This window comes from Eretmochelys imbricata, chromosome 19 (genome assembly GCF_965152235.1).
Source record: "Eretmochelys imbricata isolate rEreImb1 chromosome 19, rEreImb1.hap1, whole genome shotgun sequence".
Taxonomy (NCBI): domain Eukaryota; kingdom Metazoa; phylum Chordata; order Testudines; family Cheloniidae; genus Eretmochelys; species Eretmochelys imbricata.
The window spans coordinates 21,060,433-21,072,517 of NC_135590.1; the positions used below are offsets into that span (position 1 = coordinate 21,060,433).

The 12,085-nt window shown below is 55.1% G+C and overlaps 1 pseudogene; it reads left to right on the forward strand.

Moving 5' to 3' along the window:
- The first annotated feature begins 7,185 nt into the window (after positions 1-7,185).
- Positions 7,186-11,816, forward strand: LOC144277089 (class I histocompatibility antigen, F10 alpha chain-like; annotated as a pseudogene).
- The last annotated feature ends 269 nt before the right edge of the window (positions 11,817-12,085 follow it).

Sequence of the window (12,085 nt, forward strand, 5' to 3'; positions counted from 1 at the left end):
GAGGAACTCCGCCCGGATACGTGAATGTACTGAGGATCGGAAGAAGGCCCCACAATCGCAGGACGTTTCATGGGCCAACCTCCTCTCTCTGGTTTTATAAATGGCTGTTTTAGCCAAGGCTAGGAGGAGGTTGACCAGAAGATCCCGCGACTTTGTGGGGCCATGGATGGGAAGTGTATAGATAAAAAGGTGAGGGGAGAAATGAAGCCAGAAGCATAATAAAATATTTGTGAGGAGCCGGAAAAGGGGCTGCAATCTGGCACACTCTAAATATACGTGCGCCAGGGTTTCCCTCACATTACAGAAAGGACAAGTGTCCGGGATGGGGGTAAACCATGTCAGAAACACGCCCGTACTCACAGCTCTGTGAAGGAGCCGCCAACTGATGTCCCCGATGGGCCTCGGGACCAAGGTGTAATACAGGCTGGCCCACCGAAGTTGCTCACCCTCCAAAGGTGGCAGGAGATCCCGCCACTTTGTATCGGGGTGGGACACCAGGGTGTGGGCATGAAGGGTGTGAAGCGTAAGTGTATATAAATATTTCCGTGGTGCAATTTGAAAACTAAGTGGCTGCAGTTCGTGCAGCTGGCTTGCAGTGAAAGGGTGAGGGGTTTGTTGGGATCTACGGGGTAGGGGCCCGATGGAAAGGTCCGGCGGGCCTGGGGTAAAGGATGGGCGGGGTATGCCCTCGCACAAGGCTCGGCTAACATAAGCCGGGGGTCAAGGAGGCCTTCACCTCCTGAAGTACGCGCCGGGGGGTACGGGGGCTGGAGAGCCCCATGCGCCGAGCGAGCGTCAGGGGATCCAGCCAGTCTCTCCGGTCGTAGTCCAGGAGGTCTCTGACCCTCGTGACTTCAGCCAGGACCAAGCTCTGGCGCACCGAGCGGGACTCCGCCACCTGCACACGGAGCTGGGGGTTGTGTAGCAGGGGCTCCGCGAGGAGATCTGCTCCCACGGTGGCTGCCATGGACCTGGTTGTTAGAAACAGTTTCCAGGTCCGGAGGAGGTCCTGGTAGAAGACCGGCAGCCCGGAGAGGTCTCGCGGAAAACCCCTCGGAGAAAGATAAAAGAGCTGCCAGTCGTATCGAAGCCCTTGGAAACGGCGCAGGAAGGCATGCGCCAGTATGCTCCATGCCGGACTACCTGCACTATAAAGGAGCCTCTCCAGGGCCTGGAGGCGGAAAACGCGGACCTGAGTGTACAGACACTTCAGGCCCTGCCCTCCTTCCTTCAGGGGTAGATGAAGAACCCCAACAGGGGCCCAGTGCATTCCTGACCAGAAGAACTCTAGAATCAATCTCCGGAGGTGGGTCAGGAAACCCGGGGCCGGGGCCAGGGTGTTGAGCCGGTACCAGAGGGTGGACAGGACTAGTTGGTTAAGCACCAGTGCTCTCCCTCGGAGGGAGAGACATCGGAGTAGCCTCGTCCATTTCCGGATCCGCTCTATCACCCCGCCCTCTAAATTTTGCCAGTTCTCCGGCTGGGAAGGGTGCGTGGCGGAAAGGTAAACGCCGAGATAGAGCAGTGGACCCGCACTCCACCGGATGGTCTGAAGTGCGGGTGGGAGGGAGCCCACCTGCCGCCAGTCCCCCACCGCCAAGCCAGAGCTCTTGACCCAGTTGACTCGGGCGGAGGAGGCTGCCGAATAGATGGCCTGGCATGTCTCCACTCGCGCCAAGTCGCCCGGGTCCTGGACCATGAGGAGTACGTCATCGGCGTACGCCAACAGGACCAGCCGCAGCTCCGGCTCCCGCAGCACCAAGCCTGTCATCCTCCTGCGGAGGAGACAGAGGAAAGGCTCGATCGCCAGAGCGTACAACTGGCCCGAGAGGGGGCACCCCTGCCGCACTCCTCGCCCGAAGCTGACCGGTTCAGTCAGGGTCCAGTTGAGTCTAACCAAACACTCCGCGGAGGCATACAGCACCCGGAGAAAACTCACAAACTGAGGTCCGAATCCAAACGCCTGCAGAGTGCTCAGGAGGTACCCATCGTCTACTTTATCGAACTCTTTCTCCTGGTCAAGAGACAGGAGGGCGAACGACAGACCATCTCTCCGCCCGAGTTCCAAAAGGTCTCGGACTAGAAAGAGGTTGTCAAAAATGCTGCGACCCGGGACAGTATAGGTCTGGTCTGGGTGGATCACATCCACCATCACGGACCCTAGCCGCAGCGAGATTGCTTTCGCTACGATTTTGTAATCCATGCTAAGGAGTGAGACGGGACGCCAGTTTCGTAGATTGAGGAGGTTCCCCCTCTTCGGCAGCAAGGAGAGCACTGCTCGCCTGCACGACAGAGGGAGGACCTTGCTCTGCAAGGACTCAGCCCAGACGGTGACTAGGTCTGGGCCGAGAATGTCCCAGAACGCGCGGTAAAACTCCACGGTCAGCCTGTCCATGCCCGGAGATTTATTGGTGAGCATGCGATGGAGGGCTTCTGAGAACTCGGCCAGGGTGAGAGGTAGCTCTAGTCAGTCTCGGTCGCCCACGCAGACCGTGGGGAGTTCCTCCCAGAGCACCCCGCAAGCGCCAGGATCGGTCGGGTCCGGGGAGAAAAGGCTTGTGTAGAAGTCACGGGCCCTCCCACACATCTCCTCCGGATCCGTGAGGGGGGTGCCGTCTTCCTCAAGAAGGCAGGTGACGTGTTTCTTGGCCCCCCTCGTTTTCTCCAGGGCATAGAAGAAGCGGGAGCCGCGGTCCATCTCCCGAAGGAGGCGGATGCGGGACCGAATGAAGGCACCTCGGGCCCGGTGGTCCTCGAGGGCCCGGAGCTCCTCCCGCTTCTCCCGGCACGCTCCACAGAGGGACAAGTCCTCGGGATTGGCGGCCAGGCGCCTCTCCACCTCTAAGACCTTCCGTTCCAACTCCTCTATCGCCGCATTTCGCCGTCGGCTGGTGCCCCGAGTGTAGTCACGGCAGAAGAGCTTGGCGCGCACCTTCCCGAGACCCCACCATCGCCGCACCGAGGGAAAGGCACGCCACTGCTCTCGCCAGGCCAGCCAAAACTCCCGGAAGGACATCACAAAGCTCTCGTCCTCCAACAGGCTGTTATTAAAGTGCCAATAGGCCGGCCCCGGTCTCTCTGCACGGAGGGAGATCGTTACGGTGACTAAATGATGATCGGAAAATGGGGCCGGCCGAATGGCGGAGGAGTGGGCCTGTGAAAGATGGAAACGGGATAAGTAAATACGGTCCAACCGAGAGTGGTGTGACCGATGGGCCTCCACCCGGACAAAGGTGAATGTGGAGGTGTCATCTGGGTGATGGTCACGCCAGACGTCCACTAGGAAGTGATGTTCAACTATCCCTTGGAGAATTCAAAGAAAACAAGTTGGAAAAGAACCAAATGAAGGGTCCTATAGCTAGCAACAAAGCATGCAGGCCACACCTACAGAATGGGGAAGTGTATCCAGGAAAGCACTGAGTGTGAAGAGGATTTAGGGGCCATGCTAGGCAAGCCATTCAACATGAGCACCCAGGATGATCCTGTGGTGAACAGGGCTAAAGCCATCATTAGATGCATGAAAAGAGCAGTGAGGAGCATAGGGAGGTGACACACCATGAAGAAGACTGATCATGGAATCCTGCATCCAGTTTTGGCATCCACCTTTGAAAAAAGATTTGGAAATCTTGGAGATGGGGCAGCAAAAAGCAATGAAACATTTTGAGGGCTGGAGAAAAATGCCTGCGAATGAACTATTGAAAGAGCTCAGCCTGTGTAGACGATAAAGAAGATCGGGAGGTGACATCATTGAAGTGTTGAAGTGACTTCATGGAGAGAAAATATCGGGTAGGAAAGGGCTCATTAATCTAGCAGAGAAAAGCATAACAGTGGCTGGAAACTCAAAAGAGACCAATTCGTATTCGAAAGAGGGCACACATATTCAACGGTGAGGATGAATCACCAAAGGAACAAACTAGAAAGGGAAGTGGTGGGAATTCCCCACCTCTTGATGTCTTCTAATGAAGACGAGATGCCTTTCTGGAACGTGTGTAGTCAAAAACTAGCTACTATGCTCAACAGAAAGCATGTGATATGCAGGGGGTCAGATGACTTGCTCAAATTGTCTCTTCTGTCCATAAAGCCTGCTCATTTATGAAAACCTGAGTGTAGCATGGGGAGAAGCCTCTGAAGTTTTACTGTGTTCAGCTTGAGCACACAATGAACGCTCATTGAGTGGGATGATCCAGGGGAAGCAGCTGAAATATCCAATGTGGCTGGACAGGGGCAGGACATCAGCACTGCAAGGGAGGGGTGGGAGTGGCAGTGACATCACAAGGGCCTTTGGCAGGACCTCAGCCTATTGGACAAAGGTGGTGGGGAGGTGATGATCTCACAGAGAGATCTTGACATCAGACAGGCAGGACAGGGGTGCAGGACAGGGGCAACCTCGGAGATCCCTGTGGCTTTGCTTCAGCACGTCTCCTTCTCTAGGTCTCTCCTGGAGGACTGAGAGAGCATTCACTTGCATGTACGTGAGCACAAGGAGGACCCTCTTCAGAGTTTTCTTCTTTTCTTTTAGTGGTTTTGCTCGAAAATAGACGTCCCTGTATAGAAGGTAAGAGCCTCGGAGAGGTTTGGAACCTGTTCAGTCTGATCCATCAGGTGCCGGCTGATTTTTAGGAAAGGAAAACACTAGATTGTGGGGGCAGCATTTTATTTCCGACCTAGGACATTGTCCCTTAGAATTACTGGGGACATTGGGGTTTCTCCTTTTTGTTTTCCCTTTTCCTCTATCCCTCCTACCTTTCTCTTCTTGCTTCCTTTGTCCTTTTCCTCTGCTCTCCTCCCACCACCAGGAGCTCTGTGTGTGGAGCGAGGGCTGGGGGGGCGGTTGTGGGAGGCCCTCACAGAGAGGTGAGACTGGAATTGGGCTCTGAGAGTGATCCCCTCGGTGGTGACCAGGGCCATTCTTTGGGCTATTTGATGAGAACCCTTAGCCTCCCACCCCCCAAAGTCTCAACCTTGATTGGCTGAGGAGGGGGCTATTGACAGGGAGGAAACTCTGGTCTTTGTTGTTCTCTTTTATGACCAAGCAAATAAGTCACAACCAGTTATAGGTTTGACCAATGTTGATGCTGGTCTCCATTCATTGTCCTGGAGCAGTTCATGATCCTCTCGAACATTCCAATTCTTCTCAAATACTTGTTGAATAATTACGATGAAAAATTGTTGGTCTGTAGCTCATTTGAGAGCAACTCTGCTACTGACTGGCTGCATCAGCTAAGACAGGTCCCTGCTCCTTTCTCAGCCTTCGTTTCTCCTTCTGTCAAGGACGAATAACAATCCTCTCCCACCTACCTCGCCATGGGTGGATGCTGGGGATCCACTAAAGAGTGTCACTCGGAGCAGTGCAGACTAGGGGGTGTCCTATCACACTGAGCCATATCCGATTATGACCTAATATTCGATTGGATTTGTATTTTATTCTTTTGAAATTGTGAAGAGCAGCAACTACTTAGCTCAGACTGAAGCATCTCATCTAATTTTCTAGATCATAGTTGGTTTCAGAGTAGCAGCCGTGTTAGTCTGTATTCGCAAAAAGAACAGGAGGACTTGTGGCACCTTAGAGACTAACCAATTTATATGAGCAGAAGCTGTTGTAAGCTACAGATGCATCCAATGAAGTGAGCTGTAGCTCACGAAAGCTTATGCTCAAATAAATTCGTTAGTCTCTAAAGTGCCACAAGTACTCCTTTTTCTATTTGCTAGATCATGTGTCTCCTCTTTGTGTACCACGAGACAGTTTATTGCACTGTGACAAACAGGAGACACTCTTGTTTTGCAAACAAATATTTTTGCTAAGAATTTTCATCCTACTTGTTATGATTTCAAGAAACAAAGTGGTTTCGTCTGAATGGATTTTCTGACAGAAACGGTTTTCATGAAAATGTTCACACCTGATTTCCTGGGCTCTATCCCTGCCTCCAGGGGGTTGTTGTCTCATAGTTAGAACAGGAGTCATCACTGTTGGCTTCTCTTTCTGTCTCCGTCACCGCTTTGCTGTGTGACACCTTGGGTAGGTCCAATGGGAACAGGGTCAATTCTCTAACTCCAGGCAGCAGGGAGCCTGAGTGAGATAAGGGATGTTAAGGCCGTCTGCGAAGGAGAAAGGGATGTTTCCAGGTGTTGAATGTCAAGAATTCTAAACTTTGCTAAAATGGCTAATCTCGAGAAATAAGAACTAGTTGGGGCCAAACTTGAACCATTGTCTTTTTTAAAGCCCATTCAGGGATGTGAGTCCCAGAGAGCCATAGAGAGTGGGAGCAACTTGCCCAAAGTCCCACAGATCAATAGGCAGCAATGGAAGCAGGAGTGACACTCCCTCTCAAAGTCAGGGGGACCAGCCATTAGGGCCTGGTTGCAATTGCCAGCTGTGGGAGGGAGTGTGCGGCCGTGGTTAGTGAAGGGGTCCATCCCTGGCTCTGACACTCAGTGTGACCCTGAGCTGGTAGCTGAGGCCCGTTTGCCATCAGTAGGGTTGGGGTCCCATCGCTACAGCCCAGTGGGTTTGGGAGGCTCCAGGAAGGTGTGTAAAGTGCTGGGATGTCAGGATCACCTCTGCCCTAGGGCCATGTTCTGCAGCCCCCTGCTGCTGGCTGAGTTTCTCCGTCCCTTGGCAATCAGACAGACTCTTGTTTTCACAGCCAGTCGATCGCCCTCGTGTCATCACCCTGCCTGCTGGCTGGGCAGGGTAACTCCTGAGGTCACCATCCTCTCCAGCCTGCCTTGGGCTTGGAGAGTGAGGAGGAGGGCGAGGGACGTCTGCTGACCCTGAACATCCGCCATCCATTATCCCACCACTGAGAGCAAGTGAGTGGCATTCGGGTTCCTCAGTGGCTTCCCCTGTCTGTCTGGGGAGAGGCAGAAACGGGGGGAGAGACTATCTCCAAAGGGGGATTTCCTTTGCAAACAGCCCCCAAGAGCCCCTCACTCTTAGGCCAGGCAGGGGCTTCTCCAGAGCCATCTCCAGTGTGTTTGGAAAGGTTCCAGCAAGGGGGCTCCTAGTCCTTCCCTTGTGGGACACTGTTCCCCAGGCTGAGAGTCTCGGAGCTGGGCCAGACCCTGTGAGCTGCTGAGCCTGGAAATCAATGGGGAACGAGGAGGGCCCTGGTCATGGTTCTGCTCTGAACCCTCCTGCTTCTCAGCGTCCTCTGGAACTGGTCGCTCGCTCAGCACCGGTCAGAGATGGCCGGTGTCACTGACCCCACCCCACCCTATGGACACGTTTCCCAGATCTCAGTGCCCGGTCTGAGCTCTCTCCCTCCCCCGCCTCCAGGGTTTCACACCGAGCAGGTTCCCGTGGGCTGCGCTCTGAGCGGCCAGGCCCTCGTGGACCCCCGAGGTTCCAGTATGCCTATGATGGGAGGGACTTCATCAGCTTTGACGACCAGACGGGGCCGTGGGTCGCGGCCGAGCAGCCGGCCTTCCCTCAGAAGCAGAGCTGGGAGACGGGCAAGACGTGGACTCAGTACGTCCGGTGGTACCTGAAACGAGTGTCTGGACACCCTGCAGAGCCCGGTGCAGCAGGGGAGTGGGGTCCTGCGGCAGCAGGGTGAGTGAGCCTGCAAGGAGCTAGCATGGGGTGCGGGAGGGGCACAGTCACACCAATGGGACTTAGGTACAGAGGTGCCGACTTTCCAATGCTCCAGGGGATGCTCGACCCCCACTCTGCCCCAGGCCTTCCCCCCACTCCACCGCTTCCTGCCCCACCTCTTCCCACACCTGCTCCACCCCCCACTCCAACCCCTCTGCTTCTCCCCACCCTGTTCCGCCCCCTTCCCCCTCGTGCGCCGCCCCCTCGCTCCTCCCCCTCCCCCTGTGAGCCTCCTGCATGACACAGAACAGCTGACTGTGGCAGGCAGACAGCGTTGCGGGGGAGGGGGAGGCGCTGATCGGGAGGGCTGCTGGTGGGTGCTGAGCACCCGCCATGTTTTTTCCTGTCGGTGCTCCAGCCCTGGAGCACCCACGGAGCCGACGCCTATGCTTGGGTATCTCCGGAAAGGGTGGTGTGGCTGGGCAGATGGACTGTGATGAAGCGCGCCTGTGTTCTATTCCAGCTCTGTCCCTGGCCTGCTGGGTCACCCTGGGCCAGTCACAACCCATCTCTGTGCCTCAGTTTCCTCATCTGTACAATGGGGATAATGAAGCTGACCTTTTTTTGTAAAGTGCATGGAGATGGAGCAATGACGAGCTTGTCGAGAACTGTGGGTTGTTCTCAATTGTTACCAGTGCAGACAGTTTATTAGCTGGTGCTAGCAGTTCTGGCTGCCTGGGCGCCTCCATTCTGCAAGCCCTTTCCTGTTGGCTTCCAGCTCCCTCCAACATCTCCTTTTTGGGCTGAACCGTTTCAGCCCTGGGTTGTGAGTTGATTAATTTTGGCAAGTTTGAGCCGGAAAAGGCCCAGCCGTCTGTGCGTGTGAAGGCAGCAGACTGGGAATGGGGCGGGGGATGCATTTTGTCATTCGACAAAGAAAAAACACTTGCCTTGAGCTTCTTTTGCCCAGTGCTAGCACCTCCTCAGTCGAGGGCAGAGGCGTGGAAAGGGCCAGGGACTCGGGGCAGTGTGGCAGCGGGGTTGAAGTGCCCGAGGATGCAGAGAGGGACCTGCTGGGATTTCCAAAGGGAGGCGCCTGACTCCCTGTGAAATCACCGGGGTTAGGCACCGAGGGGGTTGGAAATCCAACTGGCCCTTAGCCCCCTAAATCGCACATGCATGTTTGGAGGGTCCAGTGAAAACCTGCCTGGATGTAGCTGGGTTACAGTGCAGGAGCGTGCGCAGTGAAGGAGACCTGGGCCCAGGCTTCTGCTGGTAACTACCCAGTTCAGCTACACCAATATGAGAAAGGATTAGAACAGAGGGGATTGACACCAGATTAACTAACTCTATTTACGAATCAATGTAAATGGGTGCAGACCAGGTCTCTCTCACATGTGAGTATTCCTCAAATTCAAACTGGAACAGGTGCAGAGAAGGGCTACTAGGATGATCTGAGGAATGGAGAGCCTACCTTATGAGAGGAGACTCAAAGAGGTTGGCTTGTTGAGCCTAATCAAGGAGCGTATGATGGGTCCACCTACAATGGTGTGTGGCCCATTGGCGACTGCCAGTAGCAAAAATCCCCAATGGCCAGAGACAGGACATTAGATGGGGAGGGCTATGAGTTGCTACAGAGAATTCTTTCCCAGATATCTGGCTGGTGGGTCTCACCCACATACTCAGGGTCTAATTGATCACCAGAGTTGGGGTCAGGAAGGAATTTTCCGCCAGGAGAGACTGGCAGAGACCTTGGGGGGTGGGGTTGTTGCCTTCCTCTGCAGCATGGGGCACGAGTCACTGCTGCTTTAAACTAGTGTCAGTGGTGAATTCTCTGTAACTTGAAATCTTTAAATCATGATTTGAGGACTCCAGTCGCTCAGGCAGAGGTTAGGGGTCGGTTCCAGGAGCAGGTGGGTGAGGTTCTGTGGCCTGCAATGTGCAGGAGGTCAGACTAGATGACCACAATGGTCTCTTCTAACCTTAAAGTCTATCAGACACTCTGCAGGGCCTTTACCTGTTCTATTACATGGTCCCAGCCCCCGGCGTCTGGCTAACGCCCTGTGTCTCCTCCCAGTGCACCCCAAGGTCTCAGTTTCCCGCAGAGATGCCCCCGATGGCTCCATCACCCTCTCCTGCCACACCAGGGGTTCTTACCCACATCCCATCCACATCTCCTGGATGCAGGATGGAAAAGACATCCTGGTGGAGAAAGAGTCCAGCGGGATCCTGCCCAACGCTGACGGCACCTACTACATGCAGTCGTCTCTTGAGATCTCCCTGCAGGAGGAGGACAGGCACCGCTATGCCTGCCAGGTAGAGCACAGCAGCCTGGCAGAGCCTGCACTTGTCTGGAGTAAGGGTGGGGCGAATGGCGGGGGGTGGGGGCACAGCCCTCTTGGAGTTTCAGAGATGGGGTGAGCCCCTGTAGCAGAAGGGTCGGTATCCCTGCCCATCATCAGTGTGAACTCTTCTAGTCTGGGGATTTGTGTGATCCACAGAAATGGCCGATCCCTCAGAGAGTCTGATTTTTGGGCCATGGTGGCATCCAGTGACGGTGAGTTCCACAGGCTGATGTTATTACAAGTGAAAGGCCCAGCAACTGTGTGGCGTGTATGGCTGGCAGTGCCTGGCAGAGTGCCCGGTCTTGTGCCCCATCCCTGTCCGCCTCCTGCCTCAGACTTTCCTCTCCTCTGGAGGCCAGGTCTCTGTATAGGCCCTTGGGGAGAGGTTCAAGGCAAAGGCCTGTGGCTGACCCAGGAGGATGGTCCAGTGGGTACTCCCCTCACTGACCTGAGTCCTTCTCCGTCCCACAGCCCCTGGGAAGAAGGGCTCCCTGCCCCTCTGGGTCCTGGCCTCCATTGCCCTGGCTGCGCTGATTCTGGCTGGAGCTGTAGGAGCAAGTGTTACCCTGTGGAGGGGAAAATCAGCAGGTAACAGTTGGTCCCTGTGGAGCTGGGATGTATGCGAGGGCGGCTCGGGAATGGGGCAGCCCAGCCAGCCAAGGGTGAATGGGTCCTCCCACCCCCAAGGAGAGGTGGGGCAGCGTTGATCACAGTAGCCTGGTCCTGCTGGGGGCAGAGTGGGCTCTGTGGTTGACTGGGCATCTTATTGTGCGGGGGGTCACTGGGGTAGGGCTGGCGTCAGCGTGGTGCAATCGGGGTCACGGAGAGCCTTGTTTCTGGGGAAGGGGGAGTCGGGGTCACCATGGGGGAGGGGTTACCCTGCTCCCCTGCACTGATCCTCATTCTCTGCTTGTGTTTCAGGCCCATGGAGACCCAGCTACGCTCTGGCAGCCAGTGAGTAAATCTGGGGTACAGGGCCCAGATGCCCCAGTGCATCATAGTGGGAGGGGAGTAGTGACTGAAGATGAGCGCCGATTGCTGTTTACTCTAGGCCTGACAATTCCTGGGCCTGTGGAAATCTGCGGGGCCGCCCCAGCCATCATCCTTCCCCGGCTCCCCGGGAATCTCTGACACACGCGCTGCCTTCGCTCAAAACCCAGGGAACCCCAAAGAGCGGAAACAGCATCCAAAGGTCACCCCCCAGGGCAAAGCTCGGCCAGCGTCCCAGCATGCACTGTGTGCCCCTTAGCATGACTCTGGGGACAGGAGTGCAGGCCTGTACCCGGAGCACCGGGAGATGGTGCGTAGGGTTGTTACGCTCTCTCCTGGAGGCCTGCCCATTGTCAGGACTGGGGGTTTCTGTACAGAGCTTAGTTTGGGGTCCATGAGGGGGCATGGCGGGGGGAAACCCACAGCTGAATTCCCATCCGCCTTCCCTAGCTGGGGTTCCCAACAGGTAAAGCCACCTCTAAATAATTGTCTTCTCTCTCTGTACCGCAGCAAAAATCGGAGAAGTTTCTGCTTCCAGCTCTTCATCGGGAACAGACACCCAGAGCATGGGAGCCCGGAGCTAGGTTCAGAGTGGCCCTGGCCATCCAGTGAGGAATTATGGGATGCCACCTCCATCTGTGAGGCAAATGGACCCGCTTGAAAAAACTGAATGCAGAAATTGTGGTTTGTAGGAAGAAGACTCTTTGCTCTCATCGAGGTCCAGTCTGAGATGCCACCAGCTTTTCTGACACACAAAAATCTGCTCCAAACTGAGCCACTGAGTCTCCAGATATCAGACGGTGGTTGGCTAGCGTCTCTGTGTGGAGCAGGACTTGCGGAAAGATGAGGATCTATCCCTCTCTGGCTGTGGCTGAGGGGATGTGGAACGGGTTTTTCCCTATTTCTTCTCCAGTTCCACCTTTTTGCTGGCTTTTCATTTTTAAGAAATGATTTCTGGGGGCTGACACACGACCGCCAATGTCTCAGATACCTACAGACCTGCGGACTGTGTGGATTTTTGGGTAACAAAGTGTGATGATATGGGTTCCCCTATCGCAGTAGTGCTACCTCTCCCTTTCCTCATGCTCTGGTCCAGGGGCAGCACATTATGACAGACGGGGGCATTCCTGTTACCATTTGCTATGAGTGTGACATTTCTAATTTAAATTTGGACACAAATAAAGTACCTTTGTGATTGGGAAATGTGTTCTACAGC